At 44.1% G+C, this 24,894-nt stretch overlaps 2 pseudogenes; both read left to right on the top strand.

Annotated features, from left to right (window-relative positions):
* Window positions 1–2,698: 2,698 nt before the first annotated feature.
* LOC116879428 lies at window positions 2,699–6,925 on the top strand (annotated as a pseudogene).
* On the top strand, window positions 6,771–9,219 carry LOC116879427 (annotated as a pseudogene).
* Window positions 9,220–24,894: the final 15,675 nt, after the last annotated feature.

Below are 24,894 nucleotides of genomic sequence, written 5' to 3'. Positions count from 1 at the left end.
CAGAACATCTACATAAATTATTTGGATTTTTTTTTTTTTTTTTTTTTTTGCCCAGGACATTTGTCCCTTCTCCCCCTTTAACCTGTTTATTCAATAATCATTGGTATCATTTAGGGACTTCTTATATTCTACTGCTATTCCTATCTGCAAAAGAAATGGAAATGTAGTTTTTTTTCTGGTCACATGCTCAGAATTCAGGAGAGAATCACATTGGATTCTCATGGATATTTATTCTGTGCATTGGGTTATAACCCAACACTAATTTGTTTATTTTGTTGCTTAAATTGTTCCAGCTTTGGCCATTAGAAGCTCTTTCAGGTGGTTCCTGTGTCTCTTTGATGGGTCTCCATCATGATCTTACTGTTTTTTGTTTTGTTTTGTGTGTTAGCACTTCATTACTTTCTGGCATCAAGATGCTTCAGGCTCAGGGTGCCTGGTAGCTCAGTTGGTTAAGCATCTGACTCTTGGTTTTGGCTGAGGTCATGATCTCATGGGTTGTGAGACTGAGCTCAGTGTGGGCTCTGCGCTCTTCCAGGAGTCTGCCTGAAGGGTCTCTCCCTCTGCCCTTCCCCCTACTTGAGAGCCTGTGTGCATGCGTTCTTCCTCCCTCCCTCTCTCTAAAATAAATAAATCTTTTTTTTTTTTTTAAGATGCTTCAGGTTCATCTTGAATATTTCCTATCCCAGGGCTAGGTGGGATCAACCCGTTCATGCAAGGAGCTAGAGCTCATTCCTGATTTGCATGTTTGTATCTAAAATCAACTCATTTGAAAGTGGTGATGGATGACACACGGGGGTGGCTCAGGTGATTAAGTGTCTGCCTTTGGCTCAGGTCGCGATCTCAGGGTCCTGGGATGGAGCCCTAAATCATGTTCTCTGCTCATCAGGGTGTCTGTTTCTCCCTCTGTGCTCTCTCTCTCTCTCTCTCTCAAATAAAGAGATAAGATCTTTAACTAAAAACAAACAACAGGGCGTGCTGAGGAGGCCTTCGAGCTGCGCTGGGTTGAGGTCCCCGGCTCATTGGTGACTCCCGTGCTCTGCTTTGTGGAGGCCGAGAAAAATTAAGGCTATCCCACCTCAGGTTTAGCCTTAGCATAAGTACAGCCATCTTAGCTCTGGCAGCCATCTCAGACCCCTGTGCCCAAGGGCTGAACTGTCCCCTACTTTACTTTAGTTCTGAGGACCCCCACCCTGCTTTAGTAACAAGAAGCCTCACCCTGCTTTAGTTCCAGAGACCCCCACCCTGCTTTAGTAATAGGAAGCCCCACCATGCTTTAGTAACAAGAACCCATAAATACCCCTGCCTTAACTAAGCTCGGGGTCCAAGTCCCTACTCCGCTGTGTCGGGTATACTTGGGCCCAAGCTTAAGCTTGTCGAATAAACCCTCATGTGATTGCATCGGTGTTGGCTCCTTGGTGGTCTCTTGGACGCGAAAACTCGGGTATAACATTTGGAGGTTCCACCGAGACCTGGGAGACTCCCAGGAACCCAACCCGGAGGGTCTTGCGCCAGCTGGTGAGTGGACTCGTTTTTATCTATTTGCACGCGTACTTTGGGAGCTCCAATCTGCATTTTTACCCGTAGGAATTCCAACTTGTATCTGGGTCGACATTGGCTCAAGTGGATGCGTGGTGGGCCATTGACTGGGGGTCTTGGGAGATGTCCCTTGCTGCTGCAGGGGGTTCGAGTCCCCCACCGTTTCAGGGGGTTAGAGACCCCTAGGCGGTCAGGCGTCTTGTTTTTATTGTCAGTTGTGCTGTTTGTTAAATGTATGGGAATTTTGTCTGTTGTGCTGGTTATTAAGTTTATGGGAATTTTTGGAAGAGGGGTCCCTTACCCATGCCTGGAGGACAAGATCCTCATCTGTGAGGAGACCCGGCTGCCGATGCGGTTGGATTCTCCCTTAACTTCCTTTCAGTTTTGTCTTCGCGGCCGCGCCAGATGGTTTGTCTGTGTGAGTGTGTTCTTGTTAATTGTTGTAAGTGTAAGTGCCTTGTTGTGGACTGAAGGCATGATGGGACAGACACAGACTTCCCCTCTGTCCCTGATGATTAACCACTTCTCGGACGTCAGGGAGAGAGCTCATAATCTGAGCACAGACATACAAAAAGGAAAGTTTCGGACTTTCTGCATGTCTGAGTGGCCAGCTTTTAATGTAAAATGGCCCCAGGAGGGAACCTTTCAACTGCCTATTATCCTACAGGTTAAGGCCATCACCTTCAGAGAAAAACCACATGGCCACCCTGACCAAATACCTTATATACTGGTCTGGCAAGACATGATAGAGAATCCTCCCTCCTGGCTTAAACCTTTTCTCCCTCCCGAAGCAGGACCTACACCCAAGATCCTGGCCCTGTGGAAACCAACTCCTAAGTCTAACAAGAAAGCGGAGTCCGAACCAAAGACTCCGCTTTACCCGGTCTTCCAGGACACTCCCACGGAGGACCTGATTTTTCCACCACCCTACCAGGTCTCCCCCCACCCCCCCGTCTGCCCCTCCAGCAGAGGCATCAGGGGCTGTCGAGGGAGTGCCACCCCCCCTCCCAGATGGAGGGCCCCCCATGCATGGGCCGGCGGCAGGGACATGTGGACAGACCCATTGAGCGGCCCTAGCCTCAAACCTGGGATCGGCCAATTCCACTGTCCTTCCCCGCCGCGCCAAGGGACCCCCCCCCCCCGATGAAACAGGGGACAACCAATGTTATATTGGCCATTCTCTACTAGTGATTTATACAATTGGAGAACTCAACATGCAAAGTTCTCCAATAACCCAAAAGATCTGATTGGTCTTTTAGATACTGTTCTTCTCACCCATCAGCCCACCTGGGATGACGGTCAGCAGCTCCTACAGGTTCTCTTTACCGCTGAGGAAAGAGCAAATCCAGATGGAAGCCCGGAAGTCCATCCTGGGTGACGACAGACAGCCGACTCAGAACCCTGATCTCATAAATGCAGCTTTCCCCTTGTCTAGCCCTGCTTGGGACTACAAATCGGCAGAAGGTAAGGAGAGGCTCCGGGTCTACCGCCAGACTCTAATGGCAGGTCTCAAGGCTGCAGCACACAAGCCCAGTAATCTGGCCAAGGTATATGATGTAAAACAGGGTAACGATGAGAGTCCGGCGGCATTCCTAGGAAGGATCATAGAGGCGTTCAGACAGTACACCCCCTATGAATCCAGAGGCCCCAGAGACCAAAGCTGCCATAGTTATGGCTTTTGTTAACCAAGCCACTCCGGACATGAAAAGGAAATTACAGAGGGTAGAAAGACTAGGAGAGAAGAGCCTACAGGATCTGATAGTGGTGGCAGAAAGAGTCTACAATAACAGAGAGACCCTGGAGGAGCAACAGGCTAGGATAAGTGACCGTCAGACTCGGAACCTGGCTAAGATCCTACTGGCCATGACCATGGATGACCCACATGAAAAACAGAGACGTCTCAAGAAGCTGGCTTCAGGAGAAGGTAAGGTGGATGGCCCCCACTGAGAACACCCCAAACTGAATAGAAACCAGTGTGCTTATTGCAGGAAAGAAGGCCACTGGGCAAGGGTCTGCCCCTGGTTAAAGGAATCCCCCGACAAAAGACCAAAGGCCTCCACTACTATCTTGGAGGTCGAAGAGTTAGATGACTAGGGGAGTCGGGGTTTAGCACCCCTCCCCGAGCCCAGGGTAACACTTAAAGTGGAGGGGCAACCAATTAAATTCCTAGTAGACACAGGGGCACAGCACTCTGTCTTGCTACAACCTCAAGGGAAGTTGGCAAATAAGACCTCATCAGTACAGGGGGCCACAGGCACTAAACAATATTCATGGACGAACCAAAGAACAGTGGATCTCGGCGTGGGCCATAACCCACTCCTTCATGGTCATTTCTGAGTGCCCCTACCCCCTGTTAGGCCGGGACCCACTCACCAAGATGGGAGCCCAAATTATTTCCACCCTGAAGGGGCCAAGGTTCTGGATAAAAAGGGACACCGATCCAGGTGCTTGTCTTGAACCTGAAGGACAAATATCGTCTTCACCAAATGCCCCTGGAACCAATGACCGACACTGACCACTGGTTGCAGGAGTTTCCCCAATCGTGGGCAGAAAACAGAGGAATAGGATTGGCCCAACATCAGCAGAGATATACATTGAATTAAAGCCAGGAGCAGAACCAGAGTCCGCCAATACCCCTATGCCTCTCACAGCACGGACAGGAATCACCCCACACATCCGGCGACTGCTAGACTCAGGCATACTGCGGCCTTGCCAGTCGGCATGGAACACTCCCCTGCTGCCGGTACGAAAGCCACACCCTAATGATTATAGACTGGTCCAGGACTTGAGGGACATTAACTGACAGGTGATGGACGTGCACCCTACAGTCCCAAACCCCTACACCCTCCTCTCCATCTTGCCCCCAGACAAGACTTGGTATACAGCGCTAGACCTAAAGGATGCCTTTTTCAGCTTGCCCTTGGCCCCAAAGAGCCAAGACCTCTTCGCTTTTGAATGGGTGGACCCGGAGAAGGGCATCCATGGCCAACTCACCTGGACTTGACTACTGCAAGGATTCAAGAATTCGCCCACCATCTTCGACGAGGCACTGCATGAAGACTTAGGTGAGTTCCATGCCAAACACCCTAATCTGACTCTATTACAATACGTAGATGATATCCTGTTGACAGCAGAGGACCAGGAAACATGCCTACAGCACACCAAGGACTTGCTCCGAATGATAGCAATTCTGGGATACCAGGCTTCAGCTAAGAAGGCCCAGATCTGCAGAATGGAGGTGAGCTACCTGGGGTACAAATTAAAAGATGGACAAAGATGGTTAACGGATGCACGGAAGGAGACCGTCATGAGAATCCCACAGCCTCGAAACGTCCGCCAGGTACGTGAATTCCTAGGGTTGGCTGGGTTCTGCTGATTGTGGATCCCAGGTTTCGTTGACATAGCTAAGCCCCTCTACGAGGCCATGAAATGAAAACAAGACTTTATATGGACTGAGGCCATGGACAAAGCCTTCAATGACCTTAAACAAGCCTTGCTTTCAGCCCCAGCACTCGGGCTGCCTGATCTGACTAAGCCCTTCCATCTTTACGTGGATGAAAAGGAAGGGGTGGCAAAGTGAGTCCTAATTCAATACATGGGCCCCTGGAAGAGACCGGTGGCATAACTCTCAAAGAAATTAGGTGCCGTGGCCGCTGGATGACCTCCATGTTTAAAAATTACTGCTGCAGTGGCCACCATGGTTAAAGATGCAAATAAGCTGACTACGGGGCAGGAACTATATATACATCACTACTCCACATGCCATTGAAGGGGTACTCAAACAACCCCTGGACCAATGGATCAGCAATGCCCGCTTGACCCATTACCAGAGCTTGCTTTTGAACCCTACCAGAATTTTGTTCCAGGCGCCAACAGCCCTAAACCCAGGGACACTGCTCCCTAACCCTGACAGGGACACCCCCCCACCACCACATGACTGCCAAGAAATCCTGGTTCAGGTGCACGGAGTCAGAGCCGAACTCCAGGACCGACCACTGCTGAATGCAGATGACACCTGGTATACAGATGGCAGTAGCTTTGTCCGGGAAGGAATCAGGTATGCGGGGGCAGCTGTGACCACAGAGACAGAGACTGTCTGGGCGGAACCGTTGGCGGCTGAGACTTCTGCCCAACATGCAGAATTGATTGCGCTAACCAAGGCGCTAACAATGGGAGCAAGCAAGCAGATAAATATCTATACTGATAGCAGCTATGCCTTTGCCACAGCCCACATCCACGGAGCCATTTATAGAGAAAGAGGGCTCTTAACAGCAGAAGGAAAGACTATTAAAAACAAGGCAGAAATCCTCAAGCCCCTAAGGGCCCTCTGGCTGCCTAAGGCACTGGCTATTACCCATTATCTAGGACATCAAAAAGCAGACACGCCTGTGGCCAGGGGAAACAGGCTGGCCGACTTAAAGGCAAAAGAGGCAGCTTTCAGTGGACCATGTCTTAGTGACCACACTGCCCCATCCGGGAGCACCGAGCTTGCCAGACAACCCCAACTACGCTGATGCAGACTTACAATGGATTAGGCATCTGCCCAGGACACAATGCCTACATGGCTGGTGGAGAGCTGCAGATAGCAGCATAATCCTACCAGAGGAACTGGGATGGCGACTCCTATCCAAAATGCACAGGAGTACACACATGGGAACAAAAAAAAATGGAAGACTTGGTGCAACATGCAAAGATCACTACCAAATATTCCCGATCAAAGATCAAACAGATTGTGGCAAGCTGCCACGCATGCCAACTAACTAATGCCACTGCCCATGGATCTAACCCAGGCACCCGGCTCCGGGGGGACCGCCCAGAAGCCTACTGGGAAGTGGACTTCACCGAGATAAAACCTGGAAAATATGGATACAGGTATTTACTGGTATTTGTAGATACTTTTTCAGGATGGACAGAGGCATTTCCCACCAAACATGAAACCGCACAGACCGTGACCAAGAAACTGCTGGAAGACATCTTACCGAGGTATGGTTTTCCTGTTAAGATTGGATCAGACAACGGACCAGGATTCATCTCTAAGGTAACAGGGAGTGGCACTAGTACTTGGGGCAGATTGGAAATTACGTTGCGCGTATAGGCCCCAAAGCTCAGGACAGGTAGAGAGGATGAACAGAACATTAAAAGAGACCTTGACTAAATTAGCCTTGGAGACTGGCGGGGATTGGGTGACTTTCCTCCCCTTTGCCCTATATAGGGTGTGAAACTCCCCATATAAGATGGGACTTACCCCTTATGAGATCATGTTCGGTATTCCTCCACCTATTATCCCCAATTTAAAATCTGTGGTGCTTGCTGAGTTTGATGATCACCAACTCCTTTTCTCCCTCCAAACGTTACAATGAACCCATGAATAGGTGTGGCCTAAGCTGAGGCCCCTCTACAAGACTGGGCCACCCCTGGGCCCCCATTGATATCAGCCGAGTGACTGGGTGTATGTCCGGAGATACCAACACCAGACACTTCAACCACACTGGAAGGGACCCTACATCATAATCCTGACCACTCCCACCGCTCTCAAGTTCAACGGGATTACTCCCTGGGTCCACTACACCCACATCTGGCCAGCTGACCCACATGCCGTTCTCAAGGACTTCGCCCCAGAATGGAAAAGTCAGCCCAACAAGGACAATCCCCTAAAGCTAAGACTGCGCCGTTCTCACTTGCCCCACTAATGTTGCTTACCTTTGTCAAAGACTGAGTCAGTACAGTTCAGCTCATGATACTCAGACAGCAATACCAACCACGGGACCTTGTTGCTGAGACCAGCTTAGAACCATGATTGGGTCCTTCCTTAGGTTCCTCTGAGAGGGGGAAATGTGGAGGCCGAGAAAAATTAAGGCCATCCCACCTCAGGTTTAACCTTAGCATAAGTACAGCCATCTTAGCTTCTGGCAACCATCTCAGACCTCTGTGCCCAAGGGCTGAACTTTCCCCTACTTTACTTTAGTTCTAAGGACCCCCCACCCTGCTTTAGTAACAGGAAGCCCCACCCTACTTTAGTAACAGGAACCCATAAATACCTCTGCCTTAACTAAGCTCGGGGTCCAAGTCCCTACTCTGCTGTGTCGGGTATACTTGGGCCCAAGCTTAAGCTTGTCAAATAAACCCTCGTGTGATTGCATCGGTGTTGACTCCTTGGTGGTCTCTCAGATGTGAAAACTCGGGTATAACATGTTTCTCCCCACTGAGCTGCTGCCTGGTGAAGAAGAAGCCATGGCACTCAGGTCACCAGGAACACAAAAGTTATTGTTGAAAATAAGGCGAAGATCAGCATGGCAGGCCCAAAGTGCATGCCTCTGGCCATGACTGCAGCCTCCAAGCCCAGGCTGAGACCAAAACAGCCCTCGGAGACATTGGTAACAAAGTCAGCAAACAACCACAGGCCAAATTGCCTCTGAAAAAGGAAGCAAAACTTTGGTTTCTGGAAAAGTTATTGCTAAAAAAAATACCTAAATCTCTGGAGAAGGCACCCAAGCCTGTGCCAGAACCTGAGCCCGTTAAAGAAGAAAAACCTTCGCCTGAGCTTATTTTGGTTTCTACTCCCTCTCCAAGCCCAATGGAAACATCTGGATGTGCCCCTGCAGAAGAATACCAGGGCACCTGGGTGGCTCAGTGGGTTAAAGCCTCTGCCTTAGGCTCAGGTCATGATCCCGGGGTCCTGGGATCGAGCCCCGCAACGGGCTCTCTGCTCGGCAGGGATCCTACTTCCTGCTCTCTCCCTGTCTGCCTCTCTGCCTACCTGTGATCTCTCGCTCTGTCAAATAAACAAATAAAATCTTAAAAAAAAAAAAAAAAGAATACCTGTGTCAGGTGTTTTCTGATGTAGTTCTTGCAGTGAATGATGTGAGTGCCGAAGATGGAGCTGATCCAAATCTTTGTAGCGAGTATGTGAAAGATATTTATGCTCATCTGAGACAACCTGAGGAAGAGCAAACCATCAGACCACAATACCTACTGGGTCACAAAGTCACTGGAAACATGAGAGCTGTCCTTATTGACTGGGTAGTACAGGTTCAGATGAAATTCAGATTCCTTCAGGAGACCATGTACATGACCATTTCCATTATTGATCAGTTCATGCAGAATAATCGTGTGCCCAAGAAGATACTGCAGCTGGTTGGTGTTCCTGCCATGTTTATTGCAAGCAAGTATGAAGAAATGTACCCTCCCGAAACTGGTGACTTTGCCTTCGTGACTGACAACACTTAACCCTAAGCACCAAATCAGACAGATGGAAATGAAGACTCTAAGATCTTTAAATTTTGGTCTGGGCCGCCCCCTACCCTTTTATCTAAGCTCGGAGAGGTTGATGTTGAGCAACATCCTTTGGCCAAATCCCTGATGGAGCTAACTGTGTTGGGCCATGATACAGGGCACTTTCTTCCTTCTCAGATGGCAGCAGGAGCTTTTCGCTTAGCACTGAAAATTCTCGATAACAGTGAATGGACACCAACTCTACAGCATTATCTATTATACCCTGAAGAATCCTTTCTAAGTGTTATACAACACCTGGCTAAGAAGATAGTCATGGTGAATGGTGGGCTTAGAAAGCACATGACTATCAAGAACAAGTATGCCACATGTAAGCACATGAAGGTTGGCACTCTGCCGCAGCTAAATTCTGCACTAGTTCAAGATTTAGCCAAGGCTGTGACAAAGGTGTAACTTGTAAACATGCCTTGGAGTACTATAATAACTGCAAATGAAATTGACACCATGGGCCATCTGTACATACTATATGTTACCTTTACTGACTTTCAATAAAGTTTGTAGTCCTTTTTACTTATACCTTAAGAAAACAAACAAATAAAACAACAACAACAAAAAAGGGCACCCGGGTAGCTCAGTTGGTTGGGCAGCTGCCTTTGGGTCAGGTCATGATCTCAGGGTCCTGGGATCGAGTCCCACATCGGGCTCCTCACTCAGCAGGGAGTCTGCTTCTCCTTCTCCCTCTGCCTTCTGCTCCCCCTGCTTATACTCTCTCTCTCTCTCTGTATCAAATAAATAAATAAAATCTTAAAAAACAAAAAAAAGAAAGTGCTGAGGGAGGCTGGGAGTAGAATGAATGGACTCTACTTCTTTTTTTTTTTTTTTCAAGATTTTATTTATTTCTTTGACAGAGAGATCACAAGTAGATGGAGAGGCAGGCAGAGAGAGAGAGAGAGAGAGAGGGAAGCAGGCTCCCCGCTAAGCAGAGAGCCCGATGCGGGACTCGATCCCAGGACCCTGAGATCATGACCTGAGCCGAAGGCAGCGGCTTAACCCACTGAGCCACCCAGGCGCCCCTGGACTCTACTTCTTGATTCGACTATTTTACCATGCTTAACCCCAAGAAAAGTTTGACACCTATATTAGTTTCCAAATATAGCTGTAACATGTAGTATTTCCTGTTGCTGCTGTAACAAATGACCATAAACTTAACATGAACTCTGTAGCTTGAAATAACACAAATTAATTATTATTACTATTATTATTATTATTATTACTTTAAGTAATCTCTACAGCCAGCATGGAGCTCGAACTCACGACCCTGAGGTCAAGAGTCACATGCCTTGCCAACTGAGCCATCCAAGCACCCCACAAATTCATTATCTTACAGTCCTAGAGGTCAGAAGTCTAAAAATGGCCTTATGGTGCCAAAATCAAGTGCCAACAGGGCTTCACTCTTTCTGAAAACTCAAGGGAGAATCAGTCCCTGGCCTGTTTTAGCTTCTAGGGGCAATCCACATTCCTTACCTCATGGCCTCCAAGTAGCATAACAACAACCACTACAACCTTTAAACTATTCTTATTTTATAGTAAATTTTTTTTATTTTTAAATTTTTTATTTTTTTATTAACATATAATGTGTTATTAGCCCCAGGGGTACAGGTCCGTGGATTGCCAGGTTTACACATTTCACAGCACTCACCATAGCACATACCTTCCCCAATGTCCATAACCCAACACCCCCCCACAACCCTCAGTTTGTTGTATGAGATTAAGAGTCTCTTACGGTTTCTCTCCCTCCCAATCCCATCTTGTTTCATTTATTCCTTTCCTACCCCCCAAACTATTCTTATTTTAAAACCTTTCATTTAATCACACTTACCAAACCCCTTCTGCCATGTGAGGCGACGTACTCGCAGGTTCCAGGGGTTAGAACATGAACATCTTTGGACGGTCATTCGTTATTCCATCTACCACAAACCCCTACGATGAAAAAGTGACATCTGCTGACAAATCACAGTCTTACCTATTTTCTTTATACTACACAGGACATTCTGAATCTAAACATTTTGACAGCCTCAGACAATCATTTCTCCCTTTCTCAAAAGAAGATAATAAGAAAATTCTCTAATAAGCCCTTTTAAGCAACTTATGTCAACTTTCTGGTATTTTGCCCATAAAAATGAGCAAAATTTTCTTCACTAATTTTAGTGCTATTATTCCTAGGAGCAATTTGGAACATGTGGGTTAAATAGTCCATGTAGTTGATTTCCTAGCCTTTATCCAGGTTCACAGGGCCATAATGGCTCTCATAACCTGTTCCTTTTCTGTGCTTTTCCATCCTGACAGTATAAGGCCCATCAGTCAGTTATGTCAATCAGAGACTCTCCAACTCTGCGTCCCATAAGGTGCGCCCACTGTATTAGACTTAAAGCTAAATAATTTGGACTTTTTCCAAATAGGAACAAAAGTTACAGTGATAAATAGATTATTATATATTTCAAAAATGTTCCCCATTCATCTTCCTTAACACTGGTGCCTCCTACTGCTTGCCTGTCAGCACATGCTAGCTCACAACAAAAGGAATGAACAGGAAGCCAATTAAAATTAATAGAAAAAGTCAGAGATAAGAATAACAGATCATGGGGCGCCTGGGTGGCTCAGTGGGTTAAAGCCACTGCCTTTGGCTCAGGTCATGATCCCAGGGTCCTAGGATCGAGCCCCACGTCGGGCTTCCTGCTCAGCAGGGAGCCTGCTTCCTCCTCTCTCTCTGCCTGCCTCTCCGCCTACTTGTGATCTCTGCCTGTCAAATAAATAAATAAAATCTTAAAAAAAAAAAAAAGAATAACAGATCATGCCTGGTTCGACAGCTCATGGAGCTCTTCTGTAATTGTATGTTCCATACATCGAACAGAGGAACATTTTGCTAACCAAATGCCTTATCACATCAAGGACTCTAGATGTAAAGGATAAATATCTTTTGCTAAATTGTGATGGACCCTACCACTATTTCTTCATTGCATTGCAGAATCTTAACAAAAGCATACCATTTTGTCTTGTAAAAGACTAATTTAATCCAGGACGGGCAAGAATATGGGCTTTAGAGCTCAGTAAATCTGAGTGTCAATATCTTCCTAGCTGCATGACTGTGAATACATTCCTTAACTGAACAATTTGAGTTAGTTAAGAATTATATTTGGTTACTTGTAGGTCATAACGCCGCTGAAATGTGAAAGAGGCTGGTTTCTCCCTCAAAATAAGGAAGTGCAGAGTTAGGTGGTTCAGGAGGGGGATGGTGGCTCCCTGATCATTACATTTCTAGGTTCTTCCTTTTGGCAGGCTGCCATCATCTTTAGCACGTTCTAGGTCACTCATGGTCTAATATGGCTTTTGAAGCTCCGGTCACCGGATCTGCTTTCCAAAAAGCAGGAAGGACAAAAGGCAGAAGGACAACAAACGCTTTCCTGGAAGCCCCCCACAGTGACTTCTGTGTGCATCTCATTGGTGGCTCCCATCTGCAAGGTAAGTGCGAAATGTAGTTTCCGCTCTGCACACGCTGCTCGGAATTTGGAAGGAAAGAATCATATTAGATCCTGTGTGGAGAGCCCTAAACCATTCCCAGTGTCCATGATTCCGAACTTCTTCTAGTAATGGATTTCCCACCATAACTCTCTACTACTAGTTTCCCCTTGGCATGTAGCCACTGAGTAGAGGTTATATTTTTCAGCCCCTCCAGCAGTCAGTTGTGGCCATGTGACTATGATCTTTCTGGACAGCAGGACACACACTGAAGGCTTTGTGTGGACTCTCCTTAAAAGAACTGCCTGTCCTTCATCCTCTCCTCCCCTTCCCACAGGCTGGGGCGTGCGTGTGTAGTGGCAAGCCAGCTTTTACCAAATAGGTGAGGACAGAACCCTGGATGATTCAATGGTGGAGGAACGAGACGGAAGGTCCAGGGTCCCTGGATAACTGAGGGATAACTGGATAACTGGATAACTGAAGCAGAGAGGCCTGCCCCCCTGGACTTTCTGCCTGTCTCTGTTATGTTCTGTGAGAGAGAAATAAACCTGTAGCTTGTTCAAACCACTGTATTTTGTTGTCTCTTTGTTACAGCAAGTTAGCCTGTATCCTAAGAAATACAGGCCATCTTTCTACGCCTCAATTTATTTTTCTGTAAAATGCCAACGGCATTATGTACTCCACTGGGTTATATAACAAGAATTAAAAATAATATAAAGGGGCACCTGCGTGGCTCAGTCAGTTAAGCGGCTGCCTTCCGCTTAGGTCATGATCCCAGGGTCCTGGGATTGAGCCCCACAGGGAGCTTCCTGCTCAGTGGGGGGCCTGCTTCTCTCTCTCCCTCTGCCTGCTGCTCTGTCTACTTGTGTTCTCTCTCTCTCTCTCTCTGCCAAATAAATAAATAAAATCTTTTTAAAAAAATAATATAAGGAAGGTACCTGGCAGGGCTTTTAGAAGTAAGGGTTATTAGCATAGGTTTCATGAGAGGATTCTGAGGAGCTGAGGATAGCACTTGGAGGAAATCGGCAACTTGCTTCCCCATCAGTCTAATTGGGAACTGTTCTGTGTGATCGGATTCTTGATTTAGCAACAAAAGCGTAAGAACCATAAATGTCTTGGATTTAAATGTAAGGATGCTAGTTAGAATGTTTAGAAAATACCTCCTGATGCATTTTTCCCTTCTTAATAATTTAGATTATTTCCCTGCCTGGGGAAAATCCTGGCACAGGGAAGTCCAGAACACAGAGATGCTGGATCTCAGTAGTAGACATCAGAACAGTTCTGCAAAAGATAAGGTAGGACCAGCTTTTCCTCAGCGGGCTGAAATAGTGGGATCAGGGAAGTTCACAGGATAGTGTGGGGTTCCTCCCCTGCTGTCATGAGGGGGGAAAAACAGCCAGCAGGGAGTATAATTCTGAATTGACTAAATTCAATTTGAACTCATAGAGACATAAACATAATTAAAAGGTTTTTTTCCCATGCTATTAGCAGAAGTAGAGGCTTGAGTCTAAGACAGAATTAGTTGTAGAAAATAATGAACATTGTATTCTTTTTCACATCTGAGTCACAGTATGCAAATTTCTATCCTGCCGCGTGATACTTGCAAGGTCCGTACCAAAAAAGCACAAGTATAGTCAGTTTCATTTATGAACAGAGATTCCATAATCTTAAATAAAACACTGACAAATTGAATCCATTAGGACAGTAAAAAGAATAATACATCACATCCAAGTAGCATTTAACTCACAAATGCATGTGTTAATAAGATTTTAAATTGGAAGTTCCAGCCAGAAACCCTAAGGCAGTAGATGTTAGATAACAAAGTTGTCAGCAGGCCATCTTGTAGGAGTCTCAAAGTAAATGGTCAAAAATGAGTTGCACATTTTCAGCTCCCTCACCCTCAGGGTATAAAGGTTGCTGTAAAACTTTGTGAAGAGGACTTTTCTGAAGAGAGCTAGGCTTTATCTCTCCTTCCCTCACAGGGAGCAGGGCTAGGGGATCCTTTCCCCTTCTCAAGTCAGGAGGGAACCATTTCAGTGGGACTACCTGGAGACCTTGATCTATAACTCTTGCGTCTGCAAGATGGGAAGAGCAGAGATGGGCTGGCTGGCTGTTCAGATCACCCGGGAGGAGGGGGAATGATTACGTCAAGAGGTCTACATTCCAAGGGTTAGTCAGGGTGGAAGATTTCTTTGGAAGGAGAGCTGGCTTAACCCCTGTTAAATCTTGCCCAAGAGAATGGCTTGGAAGAGTCATGGGACACCAACAGAAAAAGCCATGATGGGGTGCCTGGGTGGCTCAGTGGGTTAAAGCCTCTGCCTTAGGCTCAGGTCATGATCTCGGGGTCCTGGAGTAGAGTCCTGCATCAGGCTCTCTGCTCAGTGGGGAGCCTGCTTCCCCTCCTCTCTCTCTGCCTGCCTCTCTGCCTACTTGTGATTTCTGTCAAATAAATAAATAAAATCCTTAAAAAAAAAAAAAAGAGCCATGATGAAGAGGGCCACCACAAGAGCTGAGATGGGAGAAGCCAATGGAAGAAAATGGTATTGCCTGCACTGTGGCAAGCACAACAGAAGGTATCTACTGGGGACCTCTGCACAACCTGGAAACATAGCCGAGAAGGAAAGGGTCAGTTTGACCATTTGCCAGTCCCGAAGAACTTGAAACTATTTAATGGAAGTGTTTCTTTCCCAAACCTGAGAGAAAGTTCTTACTTGACTGTTCCAAACCTGAGAGAACCACCTGGAGAAGGAGGTGATAACCTAGACAGGGAAAGAGAGCAGAACCGTGCCCCTCCTTTCCTCCCTCAGGTCCTGTTTTAAGTGTTCATGCAGAAAGTCCAAGTTTAGAGGAGAGGAGTTTTGCCTTTAATAAAGTTTGGCATTTTGATTATTATCTGGAATTGGGCATTCCCATGCCTGAAGTAACACTGTCATTTATTGTGACCATGGGATCTTCTTATTATCTAAGAGTCATGTGAATGCCCGAGATTCATCAGGACCAGCGCGGAAAGCTTCCCCAATGAATCAATTTTAAAGGCAGATTGTGAGTGAGATCCAAAATGCATGGAATACTTAAAAATTGGTACATTGGGTCCCATCAACATTTAAAAATTTGGTGGTGTATCCACACAATGGAATGCTTATCAGCCATAAAAAGGTATGCACTCATGATATGTACGATAACACGGATGAATCTTACAAACATTATGCTCAGCAAGAAAAGCCAGAGACAAAAGAATACATACTATATGATTTTATTAATATGATAGTCTAGAAAAGGGAATACTAACCTGCAGTGATAGGTAGCAGATTAGTGATTGCCTGGGGTCGTGATGCTCCTTGCAACATTATTCATAAGAATCCCAAAATGGAAAAAACCCAAATGTCCATCAACTGATGCATAGATAAATAAAATGTGGTATTTGGGGGTTATAAAAAGGAATGAAATACTGATACATTCTACAACTTGGATGACTCTTGAAACATGCTGCTAAGTAAAAGCAGTTGGACACAAAGTATGTTGGACACATGTATGATCCCAGTTATATGAACTGTCCAGAATAGGCAAATCTATAGAGAAGGAAGGTAGATTAATAGTTGTCTAGGACTGGGAGAAGGATTGGAGTGAAAAGGGGATGAGGTTTCTTCTGGGGATGATGACAATTTCCCCAAATTGTGTGATGATTGTACTACTCTGTGAATATATTAAAAACCATTGACTTGTGCATTTAATTTATTTTTAAATTAAATTTTTAATTAAATTTATTTTTTAATTTTAAATTAAATTTAAATTTAAGTTAAATTAGACTTAAATAATTAATTTTAAATATCAAAAATTTTTTTAAGATTTTATTTTTAAGTAATCTCTACACCCAACATGGCTTGAACTCACAAACCTAAGATCAAGAGTTGCATGCTCTACTGACTGAGCCAGCCTGGCATACAAAAAAATATACATTTTTTTTGGTAAAGATTTTATTTATTTGAAACAGAGAGAGAGATCACAAGTATGCAGAGAGGCAGGCATAGAGAGAGAGAGGAGAAAGCAGGCTCCCCTCTGAGCAGAGAGCCCAATGCGGGCCTCGATCCCAGGACCCTGAGATCATGACCTGAGCCGAAGGCAGAGGCTTAACCCACTGAGCCACCCAGGCGCCTAAAAATATACATTTTTGATTAATTAAAAACCTAAGTGTAAAAAAATGCTATGAAATTATTAGAAAAAAAATTATAGAAAAATGTTCTTGGCCTTAGGAGTAAGGAAAATCTTGGTGAGGGAGATTCAAATAGAAAAAAAAAAACCTTCAAAGATAAGTGATACATTGACTATATCACTATTAAAAACTTCTGTAAAACAATAGATACCATAAGTAAAGCTAAAGGCAGCACACTGAGAAAAAATATTTTTAGTATATTTGTTAGGAAATTAAGACTCATTGTGTATAAGGAACTCCTATACTTAATAAACAAACAAGAAAGTAGGATACCAACAATTTACAAATGGAAAAACACAAATGGCCAATATACATATTAAAACACACGTTTGACCAATTCTTCCAGGAATCAGGGAAATTTAATTTAAAATAAATTTCAAGGGCACCCAGCTGGCTCCATTAAAAGAGCATGAGCTCAGGGTTGTGAATTCGAGCCCCATGTTGGGTGTAGAGATTATTTAAAAGCAAAATCTTTTTAAAAATTTTTCACCTATTAAGGGCACTTGGGTGGCTCAGTGGGTTAAAGGCTATGCCTTCGGCTCAGGTCATGGTCCCAGGGTCCTGGGATAGAGCCCCACATTGGGCTCCCTGCTCGGCAGGGAGCCTGCTTCCCCCCCAACCCCCACGGCCTGCCTCTCTGCCCACTTGTGATCTCCATCTGTCAAATAAAGAAATAAATAAAAAATCTTAAAAAAAAAAGAAATATAAGATATTAAAATTAGATTGCCACTAGGGCCCTATCTTAAAAAAAAAATTCACCTATTAGATCAGAATTTAAGATTGTTAATATTAAGTGTTGTTAGAAAGAATGTGAAAAGCATTCACAAAGTTGAAATGCCTAATCCTCATAGAGACTGCTGATAGGAATGTAAACTGGCATAGCCACTTACTTGGGAGGTCAAGTGGCAGCCCTCCCTGAAATTTTAAATGTGTGTATACTATGACCTGGGAGCTCCCTCTCTCAGCATCTACCATAGTGAAGCACTTACAAATGCACAAACTGGGGGCGCCTGGGTGGCTCAGTTGGTTAAGCGTCTGCCTTTGGCTCAGGTCATGATCTCAGTGTCCTGGGATGGAGCCCCAGGTGTGGCTCTCAGTCATTGGACATCACAGAGTCTGCTTCTCCCTCTCTCCCTCCCCATCCCCATCTCTCCCACTGCCCCTCTCTGGTTTGTACTTTCTCTGTTTCTCAAATAAATGAATAACAACTTTATTTATTTGTTTTTAAAGATTTTATTTATTTGACAGAGAAAGAGATAGCGAGGGAGCGAACACAAGGAGGGGGAGTGGGAGAGGGAAAAGCAGGCTTCCGGCTGAGCAAGGAGCCTGACTCCGGGCTCAATCCCAGGACCCTGGGATCATGACTGGAGCTAAAAGCACAGGCTTACGGACTGAGCCACCCAGGTGCCACGAATAAAATCTTTAAAACAAAACAAAACAAAACAAAACAGGGGCACCTGGGTGGCTCAATTGGTTAAGCCTCTGCCTTCGGCTTGTGTCATGATCTCAGGGTCTATAGAATCAAGTCCTACATGGGGCTCCTTGCTCAGCAGGAAACCTGCTTCTCCCTCTCCTTCTGCTCCTCTCTGCTTGTGCAATCTTTCTCTCTCTCAAATAAATTAAATCTTAAAAAAAAAAAACAACAAGTGGACAAGCTGCTCACATAAAAATGTTCATTGCAGCATTGCTCATCATAGGACAAACTGGGAAAAAATTTAAAGGTCTTAAGTTTTATCGGAAGTGGACTGCCTATGCACAATTTTAAAGAAAAGGTTGATTTTGCAGAGAATGACTTCCAGGATTTATTTTTGGTGACAAAACAAAGTTGCTGACCAATAGGGCTGGTATGATATCATTTAGTAAAAACAACCTCACACAAAACAATGTTATCTGCAATGTGTATATTTAAAGCATAAGAGTAAGGGCTGAGATCCTATCAAACTGAAAATAATAACCAATAATTGCATATTATTGAGTGCTTTCTACAAAACAACAACAACAACAACAAAACTGCTCTGAGCCCTTTGAAAGATTTTCCTCATTTAATCCTTACAATGACCCTCTAAGATATATACCACTATCTTCTTCATGATGGTGAACTGAAGCTGAGAGAGGTTAAATGACTTTTCAAGTCATGAGTAAGTTGCAGAATCAAGATTTGAATTTGTAAATAATGTCTCTTATATGTAGAATCTAAAGTAGTCAAACTTATAGAAGACAGTAGTCGGTGGTTAGCGGGGCTGGGGGGAGAGGGAAACTGGAAGGTGATGGTCACAGAACACAAAGTTTCAGTTATGCAAGATATGTAAGTTCTGAAAATCTGTCCTACAGCATAGTGCCGATAGCTAGCTATATTTTATTTTTTTTAAAGATTTTTTTAAAAATTTATTTGACAGACAGAGATCACAAGTAGGCAGAGAGGCAGGTGGAGAGAGAGGAGGAAGCAGGCCTCCCGAGGAGCAGAGAGCCCGATGGAGGGCTTGATCCCAGGACCCTGAGATCACGACCTGAGCCAAAGGCAGAGGCTTTAACCTACTGAGCCACCCAGGCGCCCCTTTATTTTATTTTTTAAAGACTGATTGATTGATTGATTTGAGAGAGAGAGCAGAGGGGCAGAGGGAGAGGGAGAAGTAGAGAAACAGACTTCCTGAGCGTGGAGCCCTACATGGGACTCAGTCCTGGGGACCCAGAGATCATGGGGTCCTGGGGACCTCAGAGAACCACACCAAGAATTGGTTGCTTAACCTCCTGAGCCACCCAGGCACCCCACCATATTGTATTTTACACTTAAATTTTGCTAAGAGGGGGCACCTGGGTGGCTCAGTCATTAAGCATCTACCTTCGTTCGGATCAGGTCATGATCCCGGGGTCCTAGGTCTGAGCCCGGCATCGGGGTCCCTGCTGGGTAGGGAGCCTGCTTCTCCCTCTCCCACTCCCCCTGCTTGTATTCCCTCTCTTGCTGTCTCTCTCTCTCTTTCTCTGTCAAATAAATAAATAAAATCTTTTAAAAAGAGTGTTTTTGGTAAGAGGGTAGATGCTATGTCAAATGTTCTTAACACAAAACAAAAATAATAATAAAGAGGAAGGAAGAGAAAACTTTGGGGGAGGATGGAAACATCTATGGGTTTGATGGTGGCAATGATTTCACAGGCATATATTTAATTCCAAACTCATTGAATCATATGTATTAAATATATATCTCTTTTTACATGTTAATCATACACCAATAAAGTGGTTCTTTTTTTTTTTTTTTTTAAGAGAAAAAAATCAAAACCCAAACCCAAACCAACCAAACAAAAGATTTGAACTTGGACAATCTCGCTCCATAGCCATAGGTCTTAACTTTCGTTATGTGGGGAAGGGGAGGGGCACCCATATTACTTTGGTTATACGTGGATGGCTCAGTCTGTTAGGTAACTGGCTCTTGATTTTCAGCTCAGGTCATGATCTTGGGGTCGTGAGATGGGGCCCTGCATCACATTCCACACTCGGTGGGGAGTCTACTTGAGGTTCTCTCTCCCTCTGCAGCCACCCCTACTCTCTCTCTCTCTTTCTCAAATAAATAAATAAATCTTTAAAAATTTTAAAAAATATATGTGGGGAGAGGGAACTAGCATTGGGATGGTGGTAAAAGAAACCATGGCCTAATTTGTAATGTCTTTATTCTGTTTAAAGGTGCATTACTTTTTTTTTTTTTAAAGATTTTATCTTTTTTTATTTGAGTGAGAGAGAACGAGCAAGAGAGAGAGGGGAACCCTACACGGAGCTTGCTTCCAGGACACCAGAATCATGACCTGGGCTAAAGGCAGATACCTAACTGACTGAGCTACCTACGCACCCTATAAGAGTGTATTAAAAAAAAAAAAAAAAAAAAAAAAGTAAAGGTGCATTTTTTTGGTGTCAAAATTTATTAAAAAATAAATATAGCAATTTATTAATTATTAGAGAAGCTGAAAGAGATAACTCCTATCCCACTGTGTTATTTTTATTTTTTTTTTATTTATTTTTTAAATTGTATTTATTTGACAGAGACAGACACTGGGAAAGAGACACAAGCAGGGAGCTAGGGAGAGGGTGAAGCAGCCTTCCCGCTGAGCAGGGAACCCAGTGCAGAGCTCAATCCGAGGACCCTGGGATGACCCGAGCCTAAGGCAGACGCTTCACGACTGAGCCACCCAGGTGCCTCTCCACTGTGTTATTTTTAGAAATGACATCAGCATAGGCTTTTCCGGAAGTGCTTAGAAACTACAGATGACCATTCTCTGAGCTGACAACTTAATATAAGATGAATAAAATGCATTCAATTTTGAAACTGCAGTATGCTAAATTCGAAATTAAGACAAACTCAAGTACCTCTTTCTTTAGTCTCACCATAACCTATTTCAACTTCTTTCCTGCTCTGACACCTTCGAGGAGAAGAAATCCATGCTCTATTTCCTGGCCATGTTTTGCTGAATTTGCTCCCATTTCATCCTCTGCCCAGGATGCTTGTACCCTCACGTCCTCGGTTCACTCAGTCCTTCAGGGAGTCACCTGTACCTCGTTCCATGCATAGCATGGAGGCCTTTAATATGTGTTAATAGACCTCAGAATGATTACCGAGGAAGTCTTCTTATCCAACAGATCAGGACCAGAAATTGAATAATTCTGTTAAAGAAAGAAAGCACAAAATGGGACCCATACTTACTTTAAATATTTCATTTTAACTTCAAACATATTTAGATATATTCACTCACGAATGTTTGACGTAAGGCAAGGTTGAGAAGGAGTCCTCTGTTTGGAGCTCTGCATTATCTTTCTTGAGCAACCTACACCCACAACATGCATTTTGATGATTTCCATTTTGGGTTTCTTTTTTTTTTTTTTTTCCTGTTTCTTGCTTTCTTTTTTTTTTTTTTTTTTAAATAGGCTCCACGCCCAACATGGGGCTTGAACTCAGGACCCTGAGGTCCAGAGTTGCATGCTACACCAACTAAGCCAGCCAGGTGCCCCCACTTTGGGTTTCTTTATAGCGGGCCAAGAACTTCAACACACGTGATAAGGAAATCTGTGTGCAGGACTTGAAATTACTGTGCTGTGAATTACTTACCCAACTTTTTACAATTGTTTGGCCCACGCTTGTCTCAATGGTAGTTTTGTTTTTGTTTTTCTGTTTTTCTGTGACTCAGCTTTTACTGGATCTTTTCAAAGCATTCCACTTAGTTTAGGAAAAAAAAAGAAAACTCTAATGAAATGTTGCAAACATGCAAGGAGAAAAACAGAAGGAACACCTGTGCCCACATTCAGCTGTATAAATGCTACCGTTTTGCTAAAGTTGCTTCAGAGTTTTCAAAAAGGAATAAACATTACAGATAGAGTTAAAACTTCCAGCAGGCCCAACACACTGATTTCATTTCTATTCCGCCCTCCCAATCCAGGACAACTGTCCTGAATTCAGCATTTACCTTACTCATATGTGGTTTTTGTTTGTTTGTTTGTTCACTTGCTTGAAAGGGGGAGGGGCGGAAGGAGAGGGAGCAAGAGAATCCATAGCAGACTTCCCGCGGAGCGTGGACCCAAACTCAGGCCTGACAGAACCCTGAAATCAGCACCTGAGCTGAAATTAAGAATTGGATACTCAACCGACTGTGCCACCCAGGCACCACCCCATGTGGGTTCTTGTACGTATTACATATGTGTGCCAATAAGTACATGGCTTTGTTTGACGTTTTTGGAATCTGTATGTAAATGGTGTCCCCTAGCACGCACAATTCCACAACTTGATTTTTTTCTTTCATTATCATTTGTTTGCGATTAATCCTTGTTGCTATATAGAGCTCTAGTGAGTACATCTGCATTCAATTTATAAGATTTTGTCAATATAGCAAAACTTGTTTTTTCTCTTGTTGAACATTTGAGTTATGTCCATTTTTTTCCCATTACAAACAACATTGCAGCAGTCATTCCTTCATAAATCTCCTGGTAGATATATGTGGGAGTTTCTGTAGCCTAGAAAATATAATGGAAATGGAATCTGGGAGTCAAAGGGCATGCATATCTTTAGAAGTATATCCTCAAATTCTTTACTTTTTTCTTTTTTTTTTTAAGATTTTATTTATTTTTTTGATGGACAGAGACACAGCGAGAGAGGGAACAGAAGCAGGGGGAGTGGGAGAGGGAGAAGCAGGTTTGCCCCTGAGCAGGGAGCCTGATGCGGGGCTCGAGCCCAGGACGCTGGGATCATGACCTGAGCCGAAGGCAGATGCTTAAGGACTGAGCCACCCAGGGGCCCCTCAAATTATTTTCTAACATGGTTGTAGCCTTTGATGCTCTCTCTAGCAGTGTGTGAGACTTCATTGCTCCATACCCAACACTCATCCTATCATTCTTCCAAGTTTTCTCCCAGATAGGTAGGTGTGGAATGATATTTCAAGTGATTTTAATTTGGCCAATCAGTAATGATGTTCATTATCTGTTCATATATTTATTGGCCATCCAGAAGTCTTCTAGGAATTGCTCGTTTCTGTTCTTTGCTCATTTCTCTGTTATCTTTTATTCTTTTTTTTAAGATTTTATTTATTTATGTATTTATTTTGTGAGAGAGAGAGAGAGAGAGAGAGAGAGCATGAGCAGGGGGAGTGGGAGAGGGAGAAGCAGACTCCCCACTGAGTAGGGAGCTCAATGCTGGGCTCACCACTGGGATCATGACCTGAGCCACCCAGGCACTCCTCTTTTAGTTTCGACTTGTAAAAATTTTTGCTAAATTCCAGATACGTAGCCTAGTCAATTAAATGAATTGCAAATATCTTTCTCAGATTGCAGGTTGTAATTTATCTTTATCCATGTCATCTTTTTTTTTAAGATTTTTTTTTAAAGATTTTATTTATTTATTTGACAGACAGAGATCACAAGTAGGCAGAGAGGCAAGCAGAGAGAGAGCAAGGGAAGCAGGCTCCCTGCTGAGCAGAGAGCCCGACGCGGGGCTCGATTCCAGGACCCTGGGATCATGACCTGAGCTGAAGGCAGAGGCTTAACCCACTGAACCACCCAGGTGCCCCTTAAGATTTTTAAATAAATCTCTGCATCCAGCATGGGGCTCGAACTCACAACCCCGAGATCAAGACTCACGTAGTCCTCCCAACTGAGCCAGCCAGGTGCCCCTGTTCATGTCATCTTTTGTTGAATAAATGTTTCTAAATTATAGGTAATCACATTTATCAGTCTTTTCTGTCATGGTTTATCCTCTCAGATTTTAAGAAATTCTTGCTTATTCTGAGAAAAAGTTTCTCCCAACATTATTTTCAAAATGTTTTAAAGCTTTTTATTTCTAATTTTAGGTCTTTATTCGATTTTGATATGATTTTCAGTATGGTGTGGGGTGGCTAGGGAGTTAGCTTTCTTTTTTTTTGTATATACAACCGTCTTATGCCAGGTTCTCTGAAAAATAGAACTCAGGCACCCCCTCTTGCTAAAGTATTGAGAGGAGCAATCCCAGGGCAGTAAGAGTTAAGAAGGGAAATGGGAAGTAGAAGAAAGAAAACCAACTATCATTTGATATGTTGCCACGCTGGCCATAGCATCCCAAGGAAATCCAGCCTTGGTCCCCTAGGACATCTTCCTGACATGTTCTGTGGTGCACCATGCCTTAGAATAGTCCGTCAGAGAGAGGAAGAAGGGCAAACAATATATCGCCTGGGTCTTCTTTTCTCCTCCCTGTTCATGGTTGAAGCTTACTCCTCTGGAATTTAACTCACTTCTGGGTTGAGTTACACATTTTCTCTGTGTAGCCAGTAGGTAAACCAGTGTCCAGCGCTGTTGTACGGAGCTTGACGCTTTTATCTGAGCCTGACGGTGATGGAAGAGACCTATCTTACCTAAGTCTGGTGGGACCTGGGTCCCAGAACCAATGTGTCTTCTGCGGTGTTGGGAACAACAGAGTCCACACCAAGGCCAGTTCTCATTCTATGGTAAGACTGAGACAACTAGAAGTATTAGAGGAAGAAATGTCAATAGCTTCTGGGGCTTCCAGGAGCAAGTGGATCCAGGTATATTATCTGAATTCTTTACAGCCAATTTTCTCATAATTGAATAGCTTTTTCTCCACCCACCCATCCCCCACCATTGTAATGCCACTGTTGAATATATTGAGTTTGAATATATTCCTAGACCTCTTTTCAGAGTCTCTTTTCTGTTCACCAATGTGTCTATCCTCAAGCCAGTATCATGCTGTGTTAACTATAACATGAAAATAAGTTGATACCTGGTGCAACGGTCTTCAAAACTGTCATCTTGAAAACTGTCTTATCCTTTTTCTCTCTTATATGAATTTTAAGACCAGTCTGTTTAATTTCATAAATAGTTACATTTGGATATTATTTAAAATTATATTGGATTTCTGAACTAATTTGGGAAGAATTTACATG

The sequence above is a fragment of the Lontra canadensis genome, unplaced genomic scaffold (genome assembly GCF_010015895.1).
Source record: "Lontra canadensis isolate GAN:19392208 unplaced genomic scaffold, GSC_riverotter_1.0 scaffold60, whole genome shotgun sequence".
NCBI lineage: Eukaryota > Metazoa > Chordata > Mammalia > Carnivora > Mustelidae > Lontra > Lontra canadensis.
Note: the sequence above shows the minus strand (reverse complement) of the source record. Positions and strands in the feature narration are given on the sequence as shown.